We start from the raw sequence: 15,677 nt of genomic DNA, 5'->3' as shown, positions 1-15,677 counted from the left end.
CCACGAGGCAGAAGAACTGTCCAGGGGAAGAGGCAGGATGCAAGAAGAGACAGTTCCATGATTCTCCCTAGGGGAACTGGCATTGTTTGGAATAGAGTGTGAGGAAGTTCAAGCTTAAGGACACTGTGTCAAAAGCCACGGAGTTTTTGGTGGAAAGCAATTAAGAAAAGGCTGGAATACTTACAAAAGCAATAAAGAAAACAGTAGACAAGTCAGAACTTTCACAGAGAAAGAGACAGGTGAGGAGTGCCTTCATGGGAATGAGCCACAAAAAAATGTTACAAGAATGTTCATAGGAGCATTATTCATACTAGACAAAAGATGGAAACAACCCAAGTGTCCAATAACTGATAAATGAATAAATAAGTGTGGTATATCCAGAGTTCCTTTGGATTGTTAGACCAAGATGGAAGAGTAGGAAGATCCTTAGCTCACTTCCTTTTATGGACACTGCAAAACTACAACTACATATAGAACAACCATCACTGAGGATTCTCTAAGGACTAGCAGAACAGATTTTACACAACAAAGGATATAAAGAAAAAGCCACATCAGATGGGTAGAAGGGATGGAGATGCGGTCTAGTCAGGACCCACACCTCCAGTGCAGCAATCTACAAGAAGGAGAGATAACCCAACTACAGAGGTCCTCCCAGACAAGTGAGGGGCTCAGTTCTCACATCAGACTCCCTAACCAGGTTACTTGCACTGGAAAGACAAGCCCGCATAATGTCTGAGTCTGATAACCAGCGGGGCTTACGTTCCGGAGACTTAGAGGGCTATAGGAAACTGAGACTCTACTCTTAAAGGGCATGTGCACCAACTCACTCTCTCTGAGTCCCAGCTCAGAGGCAGTAGTTTGAGAAATACCTGGGTTATATGTGAAGGAGATTAATTGACTAATTTTAAAGCATGTGCTGGAGGGGTAGGTATCTGTTGGAAATTTCTCCAAGGATGAAAACACTGGCAGGGGCCATTATTTTTACTCTCTTTCTAACTAGTTGGTCTGGCCCTGGCAGTGCACGGTATCTCAAACTCTCTATCTACCTTGCTAGTGCTGCTTGCCCCACACCAGCATTACCCTGCAGACCTACCCTGACTGATACCCCTCCAAAGTGGCTCCTACTCCACCTACTTGATGGGCAGACCTTGTGGCACTAAAGCCCCTCCAAAGAGGCTCTCACCCGGGGAGGGCCAGCCCTGCACAGGAGCATGCCAGCAACAGTTGCAGCCCGAGCACAACAGGAGGGTGCACACAACCAACACAAGGAACACATTCTGAGCACGTGGCTCTGGTGACCAGGGGGAATTGTGTTACTGGAACCCATAGGACATCTTCTACATAAGACCACCCCTTCAAGGTCTGGAAACTAATATTATTAAAATGTCCATACTACCCAAAGCAATCTACACATTCAGTGCAATCCCTATCAACATACCAATGGCATTTTTCACAGATCTAAAACAAATAATCTCAAAATTTGTAGGGAACCACAAAAGACCCCGAATAGCCAAAGCAATTATGAGAAAGAAGAACAAAGCTGAAAGTATCAGACTCCCTGATTTCAAAGTATACTACAAAGTTATAGTGATAAAAACAGTACGCTACTGACATAAACAACAGACACATAGACCAATGAAGCAGAATAGAGAGGCCAGAAATAAACTCATGCTTATATGGTCAATTAGTCTAGGACAAAGGAGGGCAAGAATATACAATGAGGAAAAGAGAGTTCCTTCAATAAATGGTGCTGGGAAAACTGAACAGATACATGCAAAAGAATAAAACTGGATAACTTTCTTACACCATACAAAAATAAACTCAAAAGGGATTAAAGACTTAAATGTAGGACCTGAAACCACAAAACTTCTCAGAGAAAACACAGGCAGTCAGCTCTTTGACATCAGTCTTAGTAACATTTTTTTAGATCTGGCTCCTCAGGCAGAGGCAACAAAAACAAAAATAAACAAATGAGACGACATCAAACTAAAAAGCTTTTGCCCAGCAAAGGAAACTATCAACAAAATGAAAAGACAACTTATTAAATGGGAGAAAATGTTTGCAAATGTTATATCCAATAAGGAGTTACTATCCAAAATATACAAAGAACTCATACAACTCAATATCGAGAAAATAAACAGTCTGATTATAAAAAAATGGGCAGAGGCCCTGAATAGACATTTTTCCAAAGAAGACATAAAGATGGCCAACAAACACATGAAAAGATGCTCAACATCATTAATTTTAGGGAAATGCAAATCAAAACCACAATGAGATAGCACCTCATGCCTGCAGAATGGCTATTATCAAAAAGACAACAAATAATAAGTATGGGCCAGGATGTGGAGAAAAGGGAACCCTCATACACTCTTGGTGGGAATGTAAACTGGTGCAGCCACTATGGAAAATAGTATGGAGGTTCTTCAAAAAATTAAAAATAGAACTACCCTATGATCCAGCAATTCCACTTCTGGCATTTATCCAAAGAAAACAAAAACACTAATTCAAAAAGATATATGTGCCCCAATGTTCATTGCAGCATTATTTACAACAGCCACAATATGGAACCAACCTAAGTGTCCTTCAATGGATGAGTGGATAAAGAAGATATGGTATACATACACAGTGAAATATTACTCAGCCATAAAAAAGAATGAAATCTTGCCATTTCTGACAACATGATGGGCCTAGAGGGTATTATGCTAAGTGAAATAATTGACAGAGAAAGAAAAATACTATATAATTCACTTATATGTGGAATCTAAAAATCAAAGCAAATAAACAAACAAAACAAAACAGAAACAAACTCAAAGATACAGAGAACAAACTGATGATCACCAGAAGGGAGGGGACTGGGGGGATAGGTGAAAGAGGTGAAGGGGACTAAGATGTACAAACTTCCAGTTATAAAACAAATAATTCATGGGGATTTAATGTACAGCATAGGGAATATAGTCAATAATATTGCAATGACTTTGTATGGTGACAGATGATTACTAGACCGACTGTGGTGATCATTTCATAATGTATATAAGTGTTGAATCACTGTGTTTTACCATGAAACTAATATAATATTGTATGTCAACTATACTTCTATAAATGAATAAATAAATGTGGTATATCCATACTATGCAATTTTATTTGACAATAAAGAGAATGAAGTAGTGATATATGTTACAACATGAATAAACCTTGAAAACTTTATGCTAAGTGAAAGAAGCCAATTACATAAGACCGCATATTATATAATTCCTTTTAGATAAAATATCCAAAATAAGCAAATCTATAGAGACTCAAAGTAGATTAGTGGTTCCTTTGGTCTGGAAAGGTTGGGGGTGAGCTTATGAGAAGTGACTACTAGTGGATGTGGGGTTTCTATCTTGGGCGATGAATACTGTTGACCTAAAGAAAGAGGTAAGCTCAAGTAAGCTCAAAAAGATGAATTTACCTGGGAATAGCAGAGGAGCTGCAAGTCAGGACATGCAAAGTATAACAAGCACAGGTGAGCTTGCTGAGAGTTTGGGGGTAGGTTGTATTTATGGGCAGAGAATGTAAAGAGGGGAGAGCTCAGTTAGAGTCAGTTAAAATAAAAAACAAATGGAGACCTGCCTTGAAAACTTCTCAAGCAGGCAACATCAATCCAGTCACACAAACAAAGCTCAGTTCAGCCTACTGCGTGAGACCAGCATGAGCTGGGTCAATTGCTGTTCATGCCTCTGGCAAAGCTTCTCCAGGTTGACGTGAGACAACCTATGATCAACCTCCCATAATCCAAGAGAATTCCAACACTATCAGTTTTCTGTAAATCAGGCATTTACAGGAAACCTGTCTCCTAGTCGTTAAGCTTTGTCCTCCTGAGGCCGCCTGCATGAGATTCTCCATTTCATATCCTAGCTCTCTTTTAGATTGAAATTCTTTCTCAATATGATATAAAATTGCTTGTGGTGATTATTGTACAACTCTATGAATATACTGAAAATGACTGAATTGTGCACTTTAAAGGAATTGTATTGCATACGAATTATATCTCAAAAAAGCTGCTTAAAAAGACACATAATAATAGAAAAAGAGATTTTAAAAGGAAAAACAAAGCAGCCCCCAAACTTTGCTTATATGTGTACGCTATGGACTGAATGTTTGTGTCCCACCTGCCCACCCCTCACCCCCCACCCCGCCCCAAATTCAAGTGCTGAAATCTAATGCCCAATGTTGAGAGGTGGGGCCTTTGGGATGTAATTAGATAATGAAGGTGGAGCCCCCATGAAAGGGATTAGAGCCTTTAGAAGAAGCCAAAGAGTTACGTTGTTCCTGAGGATACAAGCTCACCACATGAGGTTATAAGAAGTCAGCAGTCCACAGCCCTGAACAGGGCTCTCACCAGAACCCAACCATGCTGGCACTCTGATTTCAGACTTCATGCCTCCAGAACTGAGAGAAATAAACTTCTGTTTTTGATAAGACACTCAGTCTATGGTATTTTATTCTGGGAGCCTGAGTTGACCGAGACAATGTGGCTTTTAAAGAAAATTCTCTCTTAAATCATGCCACTGATAAGCTAGATTAACTCTAGTAAAGCCAAGAAGGAACTGGTGATCCATTTACAAGAGGCTGTGGGTAGGTCACTAAGATTCATTGTCTAGATTAGCCCTTAAACTAAAGGAGAGGGAAGACCTACACACTCTGCCACGTCAACAGAGTACAAGGTCAAAGTTCTAGCTATTTTTTTTTTTTAAAGATTTTATTTTTTCCTTTTTCTACCCAAAGCCCCCCGGTACATAGTTGTATATTCTTCGTTGTGGGTCCTTCTAGTTGTGGCATGTGAGACGCTTCCTCAGCGTGGTCTGATGAGCAGTGCCATGTCCGCGCCCAGGATTCGAACCAACGAAACACTGGGCCGCCTGCAGGGGAGCGCGCGAACTTAACCACTCGGCCACGGGGCCAGCCCCAAAGTTCTAGCTATTTTTAAAAATCATATTTTGCCTTAAAATCTCAGAATGATGGCTTGTGTATTGTTGATGGTGGGAAAAGGAATAGATTATCAGTGGCCAAGTTAGTATTTAGAAAGCTTGTATATATTTTTCCATCACGTATGACTAAACTGTATTGAATAATGTTATTTTTCTGAAGAGACGTTTAATCGAAAGAAAAAAATTTAAATTAATAATATTCTTTCTATTTAATAGTCACCCCAAAGACTATCAAAATTTTCTCTCAATTGTCACTCATAAATTCTTTCAGGTTGAATCATCATCCTTCTGAAATTTTATTCAGAAAACATATAACAGACTTATAACTGTTGATCTGCCCTTCCTGCATTCTGCTTCATGCAGTGTTAGGATATAGATATACCTTTTATTAAAACATTAATCTCATACTGTGCTTGTCTCACCCGCCCTCATTGGCTCTCTGTTGTCATAGAGCAGTGATTTACAAACTGAAATTCACCTAACACTGATTGTACCAGTGACCCATTTGGGTGTTTTAAAAATATTAGAGCTTACTTTTATTGTGCTTTTTAATCTTATTCTTTTAAGGATCTCTTTATATATGTCTTATAATATACCCATTATATTATTAACCCAGCAGTACCTGTGTATAATTTATAAATAAATATACATATATCAAAGATGTGTGCTCAAGATGTGTTTTCTTTAGATGTAATAAAAATTTGGTGAATCAATGCTCTCAAGGAATCATTCATAACTGGAGGTGGAGTTAGTCATGTGTATGGGTATATTTTGTAATGATTTGGGGACACTAGAAGTTAATGCATGAGAAAGGAGAGCAGGGAGGGATGGTAGATACCCTGCAGGGCACAGCCCCGATCAATGAAGATTTTTCCTGAGTCCTCCACCACTTTCAAAAGAATCACTGGGCAGTAACTGGGTGAAAAAACAACTGAATTTCATTTCACAAATAAGCAAAAGGCCTTTTCCTCTTATAGTTTTTTTGTTATTGTTGCAATTATTCAGAAATGCAATCCCTATGTAAATTGAAGAAACTTTTTTTAAAAATTCACCATTTAGGAAAATTACATCACCTGTAGCAATCAGTTTCGTGGCATTTGAGTTGCCAATATAACACACCTGAATCAGCCTGTATTGACAGGTAATTCCATCCATAGGTGATTCAGATCCAAGCATCTGAATTCTTTATTATGTGTTGTAATACAGTCATATCTGGGCATTTATGTCTTGAAATTCATATTTTTTTCTTTATATTGAAGTTGGGTTTTCTTAGTTAAGAAAGTGTATTGCTAAGTTATATTACCTATAAATTTTATTTCTAAATAGCAAAGTGGAGATTAATATATCTTTATGACATTTCATATATATGTGTATACCTGTATATATACACACATATAACAAATATATATTTTTTATAAAAATAGGTCTTTGGGTCAGATAGAGTTGAGATCACTGACCTATGGGCTAACAACCACGTAATTTGTGGGCTTGAGTGCCTGCCATCAGCTTGCCATTCCAACATCAGCGTTTGCAATGGCTCTACTCTATATGTCCTGCTTTCCGCATACCGCACTGGCTTATCATGTTTTCCAAATACCCCATGCATTGTCATGCCTATCCTTATTCCATTTTTCTGTCTCCTCTTCCGCGAAAATTCTTACTCCTTTTTGTAAGACTCTTCTCAAATGACAACACCCTTACGCAGAGTTTATTACTGTCATTCTTGGGCTCCTCTAGCATTTTGCCCTTATCTCCAACATAACACTCCTCTTTCTATCTTCCCACTTAAACTGTGATCTTCTAAAGGGCAGAGATGATGTCTTTTTCATTCTTCAAGGGCAGGGATTGCGTTTTATTCATTTTTATCAGCACTTGGTTGCCTAAATGAATGGTTTTTGATCATTCACTTATTCAATAAAATTTTATTTTTCAATAAACTAGATAACAAATATAAACACCTCAATGTGTGACATTTATTTGGATTTTTGCATTTTCAAAGCTCCACCCACCCACCCACCCAAGATTAAAAGTCTGTAGACCCAAAATTCTAATCTCTGTTTGCTCCCTTCGTGACCTTATTGCCATCCTTCCTCCAACACTTGCCACCACTGTCATATTTTTGCACACATTCTTTGGTGGCTCAAACCATTGTCCCAAAATTATCCAGATTCTTCATCTGGATATAATATCCAGAAATTATCATTCTTCCTCTTTACATCCTGGAACAGAATTTAAAAACAGTCAAAACATTAAGATAAATTCTGTCTCCTCATCAGCGTGTATCCTCTAGTGATTTTGACTCCCATACTGGAATTGCCAGTCCCCAATCCTGGCACTTCTTAATGCCCAATTCAGTTACTTCCCAAATCAACTGTTGGGCCACTTCTTTCCAGAATACCAAAGTTGGCAAATAGCCTTTAACTTTAGCTTGAGAAATATCTCATGTATGTAAAGCCATGCCCTTTAATTAAGAGCAGTAAATGAAATGGAGGACTTTTTTCACAAATATACTTTTCATTAACAAATAATTTGTGGAAGGCAATAAAATTTTTTAATATAGCATCTTTCCTTTTTTAAAGATATTATGTAAGAGTTTACAATTATTTTGACTCATAGAAGTTTCATGAATTTCAACTCATTTAATAAATAAATGTGCTAAAAAATTCAGTCAAAATAGAAGCAAAGTTGATTGCTGTGTAAAGAAGGAACCAAGGTTACACAATTCAGTGGTGGTGAATTCTTATTTGTTTATTGATCTTCTTAATATATTCCAAACGTACTACTAATTTGATTTCAGTAAATATACATAGTTGTGGACTATAGAACGTCCTGAATTAACATAAGAAGGTAGTTTTATAAGAACAGCACGCTAAATCCTGACTATGGTCTTTGAAAAAACACTTCTCTATCTAAAATTCTACGAGTCTTTCTTAGCTCTATTTCTGCCAATAGAAATATGATCTAGGGTTTAGAAGAGATGTTCCCTTGTGAACTTCCCTGTAAATTTCCCTTAACAGAAACCTGTTCTTACAAGTAAAATAGGAGACTATACTTTTAGAATAAAAATTCACACTAAAGATTAAATAAAATTTGTATTTAAGTGTGCAATAAACTACTCTGCCTGAATACTTAATATTAAAATAACTGATAATATATAAATGCTCTAAGAAGTCGCAAACTATGAATAATGTTCCAAGTCTGAAAATCTTTTCCAGAAACGTTTTGCCCTTAGAGGCCAGAATCATGTAAGAAGATACATCCTTTTGGTTCCTTGTACCCACTTCCCCTTCTTTTTCTTTTAATACTGAAAATTTTTCTTAAATATTTTCGTGGGGAGATTTCAGCTTCAATTTCAATAGTTAATATTATGCCAGAAAAATAGCATTTATAGGATTTAGAGCTAAAAAAGACAATAGAAATTACACAGCTCAAATACAAACTTGGTGCTATAAAGGCTAGGGAAACTGAGTTTTAGAAATTATAAGGAATTTTTAAGGTGCTCACTAAAATAGCACTAGAATGTGGATTTCCTTAGTATACTGGAGTTTTCTCATAATTACGAGAAGTTGAAGCGTTTGTGTTATAGTTGTGGCTGGAGCATTTTTGAGGTAAAATGAAACTTGATTTAGCTTTTATTATTCTCTCTTCTCTATCCTTCTCTTTTCCTAAACTTCATAATCAATCTTTCTTCTACATGTCTCCAATAAACAAATTATCTATTTTCAGTAAAGCCACATTTGATGTCAGGACCTCCTCAACAGCCAGTCACAAATGTCCTTTGTAGTAGTTGGTAATTTAATTCACCCCTTTATCAGTCAAGTTCAGCAGCTAATATTTGACAGGCAGGGGTTACAAACCTGGGTAGCTTTTGACATAGATCATTTACTAGCCAGAATCACAAATCAATGACTTTGGAACTGAATCCTGCTGCAGGTGTATTTTTCTTTGGTCGCACAGAGTTTTAAAAGATTGAATTTGAATGCCTTTCTTGAGGACAGACTCACCGTTGTGTCACAGTTCCTACATGCCCTATTACTATTGTGTGTGACACCTCACGTCCAGTTTATGTTATGATTATGGAACTGAAACCAACACGAAGATTGCTTTGTGTTTACTTCATTTCGTTATTGGAGAGGAGAGTGCGTGGATGTGTTCTTCTCACGGAGATGATGTTCGGAGCGGACGGAGACAGTCATCAGACTATTAGTGCCACTGAATCTTCAAAGACAAAATCTTTCACTTAATGGTTTGGGAAACTTTAAAAATGTTTCTAACTCTACCTAATGTTCTGACACATTTCATATCCTTAATTTGCTAAATAGAAAGTTGCGTAATGTCTAGCAATGTGATTAAATGGATCAGTTTTTTAAATAGTCTTACTTTAAGCTGCTGTCTTTTAAATTTCTTTTTAAAATGGTTGATTATAGAAAACATATTTTAAAAAAAGGAAAACCTCCAAAACATTAAGACAGTTATCAATATTTTAATATATCTTTGAGTATTATGGAGTTATTTTTTAATGATGATTTTAACTAGAAACATAGTAATAATATTTTAGTTAATATTTCATAATATCAATAAAAATATTGCATTCTTTTACCATAAATACAATGGCATACATTAAATAGCAAAGATTTTGCAAGCTAATTAAACATCATTAATGAGATCTTTAACATACATACAAGTTGTAGTTTCATTTAGCAAATTGGAGAATGGTAATATTTGAGCACAATGTTAAAAGCCCTAGAATCACAAATAATTTTAAAATGAGTTTTTTAAAATGCAAAAAGTGTCTTGAAAACAAAATATGGCCTGCATAAAACAATATGAATACTATGGTGCAAATTTCTCTTCAAATATGCTTCCTCTGCAAATATATTAAAAGTTAGAATCAAAGAAATTAAAAGTTTTCTTTTCAAAGGAAAGTTAATGATTAACAACTAACGATTAATCTGAATTTGTAGGGGGACATAAAAACATCAGATAACAAAAGGGATTGAAATCTTGTTTGCAAACAATCAAAATTATGAAAATTAATGCTGCATAATCTAAATATTAATCTCATTGACTAAGAAAATACAATCTATGTTTTGGATGTATATAACCTATATTATAATTGTTCACACAATTTTATGAAGAAAGACTTGCATTTTAAAGTTATTAGATATTTTTAGTAATAATATTGGTCATAAATGTATATTACTTTTTTATTGTAATATTCTTCTCAATATTTCTCTTAAACATCTACTTGATTTTATTTAATTATTTTATTATTTGACATTTTGCTTATCCTTTCAAAGTGTGAAATATACAAATATGCCATTTTATTTTTTCCAGTGGAATAGGGCTTTAAAATTTTTATTTTCTCTTTTTTAAAAAAAGCACTTCTGTTGTGTATTGGATCTAAATCAATGGTTTGATTTATATTAATGCAACCATGGGTTTTTTTATGTATCTTAAAATTTGTATTCTACATCACAACACTAGGAAAAAAAAGTCTGTCCCTCTGCCGGACTAGTGTTAGTTTGATGATTATACTAATATTAACTGCTTCACTTGAGTAAGCAAAGAAGAAGTAAAATACCAGTCAGACCAGCTGTTAATTCACAGAGTGTTGTACTATGCTTATTAAAAATACCCAAAAGATGTACCTTTGTGGTTCAGTCTTTTGAATTAGAATCAGAATATTAATCATGCCTCAGGCCTAAATTAAACATTGGAAGGCCCCTTAAGAATTTTCACCAAATTTTCTTGGATTTTTCTTTATTGGGTCTTCCTGGACTCTGTTTAGCTCTGTAATTGCTTTGCTCCTTTGTTGATAGGTTAAAGCACAATGTGATTTTCTCCATGTCATAATATTTAAGAGGACGGCTCAATGGTCTACTCCAAGTTGCAACGTGCAGCCGAGACACCGACTTACAACAGAAATAGTGTTTACAATGTCAAATAAAGTACCAAGTAAGAACAATTATGTATCTCAGGTACATAGTTATAAAAGGATCTGAATCATACTGTCTTCATATCGTTTATATTCTAAAGGGGTTATCTTAAGTGACGCTGTCAGATATGGTTGACCTCTTCTAAGTCAGTATGCAAACGGAAAACAAATATGGAAAACCTAATTAAGCATGTTTAAAATATACTATCTTCCGATTTTAGAAAAGGATCATTGTCACTACTTGAAAATTTCCTTATAAAGACTGAAAAGAATGTTAATCTGTGTGTTCAGGTGGTATGAGTCCAATCTCCCCATTTCACCTTTAAGATCTGTGTTAATTACATTAATGAACATCATCAATTACCTTAATACATTTAACATCAATTAATGATCATTGACAAGATCCATTATTTCCTTAGATTGAAAACGGTGATTTTTCTAATTCTATCATTCCATCTGTATTTATTGGCTATAATTCATTGATAAAATGAACTTTATTTCAATAACTATTTTGTGACCCTGAAATGGAGTTTGCACAGGAAAGGCAGGAATAATGCTTGATTTTTTTTACCTTTATTTAATACTTTTTAGAGTAACAAGTTAGTGACCTACCAATCTTTATTTGTAACAAATAATTGGTGTAAATGTCATCGTAAATTCTTTGATTTTTGTGTACTTTACGTGTTAAAACAGTTCTAGCCATTTTTCTTTTTGATGACCAAATTCTCATCTTCATCCAGAGTAAGCCCCTTTGATTTGACTCTGGCTTCTTTTGATATGACCCGGTAGTTCTCCTTACTTGTCGTTCCAAGTTCATCTTATACTTTTCCTGCCCCAGGCCTGAAATAAGCCATTTCTCTAAGGAGCGCTGGTTCTTTATATAGGGAAAATTTATTTAGAGGCCACAATCTGAGCTCTGGGGAAGTCTCTCATTGCTCACTGCTGTTGGTTTCATTGTTTCTAGGCTTTTCCAATGGATAAGCCTAGTTTTTATGTAGAATTTTGAAATAAAAATATATATTATGAGTCACTTGTATATCCTAATCAAATTTAAGATGGTAGTGTTTTTAGTTATCTTTTTTGATTTCATACTTATATTTCTTGTTCCTTATTGTTGAAAATCTTGGCATTTACAAATTACTTAAATAACTTAAAATTATTTAATTATTCAATCCATATATAATATTTTCATTTTTTAGCAATACTAATATAGCTGCTAATGATAAGATTACTGATGGCAGTTAAAATTTCTTTGAAGGCATTTTTGTTTTCTTTTTTGACTTTACATTTTATCTTAGTAGGTGTTTATAGTGAAAATACTTTTGTTTAAAAGTGGTTTGAAAATTTTTTTCTCCCTGAAGGTTATGCAACTGATGTATGTATAGTTACATTTTCTTTTTTTCAGTTTGGTTTCCAATTTTAGGGATGGTTTTTAATTTTCTTTTTGGATTTAAAAAAATTATGTGACCTATATTATGGTTCCAAATTTAAAACAAAGTACATTCAGAAAAGGCTGGCTTTTAAACCTATCCCCCACCCACTTTCCTACCTCTCCTTATGAATAACTATGTCTATTTTTTTCCATGAATAGGTATTAATAGAAAAATCTTGGTGAACTTAAAATATTTTGGCTAAGAATTCCCCTAGAGTAACTACATAAGAAACGTTAATGATAAAGAAATAGAGTTAGATATCATCAGTCTAAAAACTGTGCCAACAACATGACAAATTATATTTTCCAAGGTGGCAGAAATATTAAAATAAGTAATAAACAAAGAATATAACCTCAAGGCATATCTAGTATCTCAACAAGGCAGAGAACAATACTAAATCTGAACCCCTGTGTAAGGACCATGTATATTGAAACAAACAAGAGAACTGAAAGTATTATGGTGCTATAGATTTAAATAGTACCCTTAGACACTGATAAAAACAATAATTCAGTATATTAAATATTGAGTGTTAATAAAAAAGAAAGAAAGACTCACTTAACACTGAAGTACAGGATAGCTAATTCAAGACATTTGTCCAGAAATCTTTGGAAAATAATTGCTACGTTTTAATCAATTGCGTAGATAATAATCAAAAATGACAAGTTATTAAAGAGTTGGCTGATGTTTGCCATGCCAAACATTGCTGCATGTTAATGGGAGAAAATGCTTCTTGATCATAATCAGAAAGACAACTTCAGTATTATTATTAAGAATGTTTAACAGGTCAAAAACTTTGAAGGAGAATTAAATAGGTTACTACAGAAGCATATCCTAAGCTTCTGAATATTATAATTCCAGGTTTCCATTTACTGAAACATTTAATTGGAAAACACCTTGGTTTCAGGCCAGTTCTTCATAGTTAGTGAAGAATTAAATCAATTATTCACTTAATTTTGGAAAAATACATGTTTTTTTGAAAAGTGTAAGTAATTTAAACTTTTCTGGCTGTTTTGTTTTCCTTAGATTATCTACACAATTACCTGAATTTTTCTGTTTTTTTGTCTGAAGAAGTATAATAATTTTTAGTCTTGTTTATGACTTATCCAACAGGAGAAAAACATTTTTAATATTTTATGTTTGGTGAGACCAAAGGAAAACTCTGGAATTCAGATCAATGAAAACACATTGACAAACACAAGATTTGCATGAATAAGCATGTATTGTGGTTAAACAGATTCCTCTCTTTTTATTGCTTCCCTGGGATCATGAAGTCAACACTTGTCCATGTCTTAATGGCTGTAGGGCAATGTGTTTCCTTTAGCATTTTCCACCTCATAATCTGCTTCTGTAGTTTTCGATACCATGAAAGGGTTACACAAAATATTATTATTATTAATATTAATTAAGCTCTCTAACTTTGAAATGAATGACACTTAGGCAAAACAACTCTTTAAATTGTTTCTAAATTTTAATGAACATTGGTTGTATGCATTGTTTACTTTCATTCTCCTTTTACCCTGCCAAAAGTACTCAGATTATGGTTACTAAGTACGGTAGGCTGAATAGTGGCCCGAAAGACATCCAGGTCCTAATTTGTTGAATCTGTGAATGTTACCTTTTATGGCAAAAGGAACTTTGCAGATGTGATAAATTCAAGGATTTTGACACGGGGAGATTATCCTGGATCATCTATGTAGTTCCTAAATGCAATCACTAGTGTCCTTGCAAGAAGGAGGCAGAGGAGACTTGAGTACAGACAGAAAAGAGGGAGGCAATGAAGCAAGATGCTATGCTGCTGGCTTTGAAGATGGAGGAAGGGCCCAAGGGCCAATGTGGCGAATGCAGCTCTAGAAGCTGAAAAAGGAGAGAATAGATTCTGCCCAGAGCCTCTGAAGGAAGCACAGGTTTGCTAACACCTTGATTTTGGTGTAATGAAACCAATTTCAGACTTCTGGCTTTCCAAATTGTTAAGAGAATAAATGTGTGTTATTTTATGTCACCAAGTTTGTCGTAATTTGTTATAGCAGCCGTCAAAATAGCACATAATGAACCCATCCATACATCCCATGGGTAATTTGTTTGAGAATGTGTACTAGATTGAGTCCAAGCCAATGAGATGTGAGAAGACCTTGGCTAGAGCTTCTGGCAAAGAAAAATATATTCTTTTTCCTGTAGGATCTCTCTCTTTCCCATTGGCTAAAAATAGGCTCTCTCTCTTTTCCACTGCACATGAAAAAGGATGTCCAGGGAACTCCTGGGAAGCCATTAGGTTAAAAGAGAGGAAGTTGTCTGAGACAGAGAGCAGAACAAGAAAGTAGTTTACATAACTTGGTCAAACACTGTCTCAAGTCCTAATCTTAGACGTTTCAGTTACATAACTAGTACATTCCACTCACATCCCCATTTTCTCATCTTTAACTTGTAATGAAAAGATTCCTAACTGATATATAGTTTAGTAACATAAATATTTACTGAAATAGATCATCATTTCAGACTTTGATAAATATAATCTGAAGGAAAAGTATAGAGAGCTGTGAGGGCGTGTAACAAAAGAAACTGACTCATTCCACGGCTGAGGGAAAACTCTGCTGTTTAAATTGAGATCTGAAGAGTAAGTTAAAGTTGAGAGGATGAATTTGGGTGGGAGAAGAGATTATTTGAGGCAAAAGGAACAACATGTGCAAAGACCCAAATGTTGTCAGGCAAATGTCTTAAGGAACTAAGAGGAAGTGCATGTTCAGAAACAAAATTGAGGGGAATAGTGGTACAAAATGAAGTCAGAGTGGTAAGGAGGCACCAGAGTATAAAGAGCTTTGTAAATTATTTTAAACATTTTTATTTTATCCTGAAAGAATATATCCTTCCATATCATACGAGCAATAGGAATCCACTAGAAAGTTCCAGGCAGGGGAAGAATATGCTCCAATTTTCATCTAGGATGCTGTTTAGAGGACAGTTTGGAGAGAACAGACTAGTTATGAGGAGATCAGTTTCTTGTCCCAGTAAACTAATAAAACAGCCATGAATCTTTCTCTCTCATCTTTCTCTCCTATATCTAGTGCTAGTTACCAATGATTTTCCCTCCTAGGTACATCTTGAGTTATTCATTTCCAATGACGCCATTACAGTTCTATTTCTAAATTTTGTCTCATCTGGATTACTGCTTAAGCCTTCTAACTGTAACTTCCTATTTTTGTAGGTCCATAGCTTGCTTTATTTTCCTTTGTTGGTTCCCTTAACTCAGCCCATTACTTTGTAAATATTTCCAACATTTAAAACTATTCCATTATCCCTTTGAATGAACTGTTGGGATTCTAACTAATACGTTAATTCCGGGCT

The sequence above is a fragment of the Equus asinus genome, chromosome 4 (genome assembly GCF_041296235.1).
Source record: "Equus asinus isolate D_3611 breed Donkey chromosome 4, EquAss-T2T_v2, whole genome shotgun sequence".
In the NCBI taxonomy this organism is placed as follows: Eukaryota; Metazoa; Chordata; class Mammalia; order Perissodactyla; family Equidae; genus Equus; species Equus asinus.
The sequence above is the reverse complement of the archived record's forward strand: the minus strand, read 5'-3'. Positions refer to the sequence as shown.